At 37.3% G+C, this 5,164-nt stretch overlaps 1 protein-coding gene and 1 long non-coding RNA gene across 4 annotated transcripts in view; one reads left to right on the top strand and one right to left on the bottom strand.

Moving 5' to 3' along the window:
* Positions 1-2,227, bottom strand: part of LOC107669358 (uncharacterized) — a 3,384-nt gene extending 1,157 nt beyond the window's left edge. Inside the window, exon 1 of the long non-coding RNA XR_001631982.1 lies at positions 1,932-2,227. This is a non-coding gene — a long non-coding RNA (uncharacterized LOC107669358). The remainder of the gene's footprint in view (positions 1-1,931) is intronic.
* Positions 1-5,164, top strand: part of LOC107669357 (neurexin-1-like) — a 414,348-nt gene that overhangs the window by 136,757 nt on the left and 272,427 nt on the right. The window lies entirely within an intron of this gene.

The raw sequence follows: 5,164 nt of genomic DNA, 5'->3' as shown, positions 1-5,164 counted from the left end.
AAAGCGGATATCATCCTCTTTTGGAAAGCCAAACAAAGTAGTTTCGCTTTCACAGCGAAGCACACAGCGCCTTCACGACATGGCGGCGGTGGCAACAATAATACAGCAAGAATTATAAGTCAGGGGTATTCAATTAAGGTTCCAAGGCGTGTCCTCTATATTTTCTTCCAAGCAGAGGTCCGAACAAAAAATAAATAAATGTTTACATGTATTGACATTTTTACATTTAGACATGTGAGGCCATGTGACAGAAAAAATACTGTTTCTGTTCAGGGTTTTCCTCCTGAAATCTATACTATTTTAATATTTTAGCCTACTTAAAAGCATTATCTAAAAACAATGTAGCTACAATAATCAAAACGTTCTCATCTTGAGCAGAAAAGAAAGATAGCCATCTAACAACAATTTTCCCAATTATAATTACATGATTCTTTTGAAATGTTCTTAGCCTACAGGTTAATAATGCTAAATGTAGATCACAAACGTCTTGTCACATCTGGTTTGAACAGAGTCATAGGTTATAGATAGATAAATAGTATGAAAAATAACTATATTTGCACCATTGTTGTTTTCTGCTGTGTTTTGTTGTTTCTGTTGTTGTTAAAATAACCGCGTCATCCGCAGCTCTTGAACTTGGCGCCAGCACGCATCCGGAGAGAGAGAAAGCACATGGAGCTGAAAGGGCTCGAATAAAGCGTGTTTGGTTTTTGATAAAAATACTAGAGGATATAGCGCTGAAAGATATTTATCACAAACGACCCCGAGCACTTGTTATGTGATCCGCTTCGCTGTTTTGACGCAAAATACTGTTTCTGTTCAGGGTTTTCCTCCTGAAATCTATACTATTTTAATATTTTAGCCTACTTAAAAGGATTATCTAAAAACAATGTAGCTGCAATAATCAAAACGTTCTCATCTTGAGCAGAAAAGAAAGATAACTAGCGATTTCAAAGTTTAAGTACTATCCTAGCCATCTAACAACCACGGAGCTGAAAGGGCTTGAATAAAGCGCGTTTGGCTTTTGATAAAAATACAACAGGATATAGCGGTGAAAGATATTTGCCATAAGCGACCCTGAGCGCTTGTTATGTGATCCGCTCCGCTGTTTTGATGCGCTGTTCACTTAAAATGGTGCTGTGTTACGGCTCAAGGTCCGAATGGATGCTGGGGTGTGGATGCGGTCCGCCTTTTGAATATCAGTTATATAAGTATTTAAGGATAAAGGACTTGAGTTGCTTTTAAAATTTTCACGAGTCCTTTTCCTCAAGTCGAGTCAAGTCTGGAGTCATTTCAGGTCGAGTCTGAGTCAAGTCTGAAATTTAAAATGTCCTCGAGTCGAGTCAAGTCTGGAGTCATTTCAGGTCGAGTCTGAGTCAAGTCTGAAGTCTATAAAATTGCGACTCGAGTCCGAGTCACTAACTCGAGTGCCCATCTCTGGCATGCGCACACACACACACACACACACACACAAAGCAGAAAGATTCACTCTAATCTTAGATCTCACTAATGACCCAGGCCCCAAACTAAGCTAATTCGTAATCCTGAATGTATAATGGCTTTGCGATGAGCTTAAATGAGCATATCATGTCCTTGACGTGGCCTTGGCATTCAGCAGAACAGGAAAAAGAGGAATAGAAGGAATCATGATTTTCACAAGTGCTTATTTCGCAGGCAGCATGCATTTCTCTTTCATCTTAAGCTTATTTTGTCTCACTTGCTCCCTCTCTCTCTCTCCTGTCCTTCTCCTATTTGCGCATTTGTCAACAACCAGCAAAAAACGGAGGCACAAACATCCAAGCTTATTTACCATAATCTGATTGTTAACTGGCGGGTATTTGAAGTATGCAGCTGCCCCCCTCTGAAGGCAAGATCGTATCACAGTAGTGAATATCACAAAGACACAATCCCTTTACCACTCCACAGTTACTCACCTGAGATTGTGGGCTCCTTGATTGTAAAGTCATGTGCTGCATACTAAACGCAAACTAACAAACGAACAAAAGATCCTTCCACCTTCACCACGGAGGTTCGGGACCCGCAGCTGTTGTTGCTGTGGCGAGTAAACCCGTTTGCATTTTTTAAGGTGAATTAATGCAAGTAAATCTCCGTGCCTCATTCCCCCCTGAATCTCATCCATGTAGAAATCCAAGCCAAAGTTGCTGGCAAGGTCAGGGCTCAGAGCTAGTTCAAGATCTGATCTACAAAGCATACCCATTTCGGATGAGCCACGCCGTTTCTCCATCCAAGGGATCCGGAGGAAAAAGATTCCTCTTCTTTTTTTTTTTTTATTTTCTTTTTTACATGACCTTGGAAGACGTTTTTTTCTCCTCCACTCTATTGTTATATTATTAACCCTCTGATTGCTGATTAAGCTTTTTTTTGTTCGCTAGAGCACCAGATGGTGGTAGTGACACTGTTATTGGTTGACATTGTTTAGGGCACCCTGTGGTTTTTCTCAGAGAGATCACCTCCTGAAGAGGACATTAATCAATGCAGCTGTAAACCAACCGTTCTGATCGTTGAAAAGGTCAGCTGATTGGCTGCGTGCTTGGTGACGATCAGAGTGTCAGATCTGCTAAGAGCTTATTTATTCATTGAGATAAGTCCATGGAAAATTGCATGAAAACTCCAGGTCGTATTTCACACCAAAATCAACAAAACAACAACAAATTATATATTGCAAGTAGAAAAAGCAGCTTATTTTTAGAATGTTTTTGCATGTAGCATTATTTCATGACATTTAAGCGTGACAATTATATTTATTTTTTTAAATAATTTTTTTCTTTTAATTTTTTAATAATATTTTTACACTATTTTTAGGGCTTTGATAATCATCTGGGTTTTTTTTGTGTGTGTCTGTGTGTGTGCGTAAAAACATTTGTGAGATTCTAGGATCTTTTTACCCTTGTTTGTCTATTATGCAACCCTTTGATTTACAAATCTCACTGTAAAAAATAAAAACTAAAATGTTATCATTCCCATTTTTTTTTCTCTGAAAAAAATAAGACATTTGTCTACTGGTATAAAAATAATGTTGTGATAACATACTGACATATATAAAGAGGTTAATCTGGGTCAATTATAATGGTGGTGGTGATGTAACATCACCCCCTGAAATGGCTGTTAAGATCTGTCTGCTGTTGTGGCCACTGTGCACCGGAGGGTTAAAATCATCACAGCATAAAAGAGGAGGGGAAGAGCTGTGTTTTCATAATGTTGTGAAATTTGTTTCTTCAGCATTTTAATGAATAAGTGGATACCTACTGTGAGACTGTGAGGGAGTCATGATTCACTTCAGACGGGTTCATTGTGTTCGTTATGTTGCCTATTGATTACTGTTAGTGTGGGCAGAGAGCACACTCAACACATGCCTGCCTCAATCAGGAACAATATAGATAAATGCTTATTTACTCTTTCATTTCACATTATTGAAAGCCTTCTCTGTTTATTTTTTTGTGGGTTGTATGTTGTTTTGGTCCCAATTATTATTATTTTTCTTTGTGGCATTATTATTATTTTTTTTAATCTACTTATTGATATGAGTAGTAGAAAGATGAGAAGACAGGACGGTTTAGATGATTTAAACCCATTGCCTACATGAGCACCACAACTCAATCTTTTGGTGCACATGTGCTTACCACAAAGCCATGGTTCCAACATTATACCATGTCTCTGTGCTTTTCGTTCTTCTTGTCACTCCAAGTAGTGCACTGCAAAATCTGGCTGTCGTGATCATGAATTTTTGGCTAATGGTTTATGCAAATAAACTTAAAGGTGAGTTGCACTAGTACACTTCAACCTAAATTAAACGAAGTTTAATTGTCTAATTATCTTTTTATTATTTAATTTAAAAAAAAAAATGAGGAGTAGTAGTAGTATTTTGAATTTTATTAATGATAAAAAATGAATGTAGTATTGTAAATACATTGCACTTGGTGTAATAATAGCCTATTAATAATATTATGTATATATAAAATAGCCTATATATGTTTTAATATAGTAATATAACTGGATATTACTATATATTACTGATATTTCTTGCCTAAAATCTTCTCTTTTATGCATAATTTTAAACCCACATGCCGTCTTTTCACGTAAAGCAAGATCTTTTGGTTTCTGTATGTATCTGATTGTAGTTTTTGTTGATGATCTTCATATTTTTCAGTCTTCGATTGCTGAAATGGAAGGAATGCCTCTTCTGTGTCACTGTTGCTAACTTTAATAACCTGTAATGGCCAAAAATATTTGCAATTAAGCAAATTTTAAAATGAAAATGAGTAGTGCTAGAGTGCTTTGCTTTCACAGTTGCACAATGGCTTGAACCATTATTGACCACTTTTACTTCAAACATTCCAGAGCTGCTCTGTATTTAAGCCTGTGAATGGAAAAACACATTTGGAATTTAAAGTGCACAATAGGGTTGGGCGATGTCTGCCAAATTGGCATCGGACGATGCCTACAGTGAAACATCGTGATGGACGATGACATCGGGGGGCGGGGTTAGGGGTTGTGCCCGAAGCGTGAATCCGTTTGCAGAAAGGCACGGAAAACAAATAACGCGTTCTACGGAGCCACTAAAGGGACGTGGTTAGCCGCTTGCTAGCGGTAGACTGTTACATTACAGTACATGAAAGTTCACCTACCACATACACAGAGTAAGGAGAGATGACTGATAGGACAATGGCGGATGATTTGCAGACACTGAGCACCACTGACAAATATCTAATCTTGTAAAATGTGTGGTAGGTATGGCCGCTCCATAGTATAGCGTCTGTGTGATCGTGAAAGTAAAATGAGAGCGTGCTGCGGTGGAGATGACATTTGTTTGAGAACTGCTGCCACCTTATCATGCAGACAAGAAGTGACTAACATGCTGCTCTGCGTAATACTGAAGCTGTCAATATATTTGGATTATCTATCTATCTATCTATCTATCTATCTATCTAGAAATGATTACATTTTATTTAGCATGGATGCAATACATTTTTAATATAAAAATATATTAAAATAGAAAGTGGTTATTTTAAATGTAATAATATTTCATAAAATGTACTGCTTTTACTGTATTTTTTATCAAATATGATATTTTTGATCTCATATGTTGGTGAACATATGAGACTTAAAGGGGTCATATGATGCGATTTCAATTTTTTCTTTCTCTTTG

This window comes from Sinocyclocheilus anshuiensis, unplaced genomic scaffold (genome assembly GCF_001515605.1).
Source record: "Sinocyclocheilus anshuiensis isolate Anshui unplaced genomic scaffold, SAMN03320099.WGS_v1.1 scaffold180, whole genome shotgun sequence".
Classification (NCBI taxonomy): Eukaryota; Metazoa; Chordata; class Actinopteri; order Cypriniformes; family Cyprinidae; genus Sinocyclocheilus; species Sinocyclocheilus anshuiensis.
Note: the sequence above shows the minus strand (reverse complement) of the source record. Positions and strands in the feature narration are given on the sequence as shown.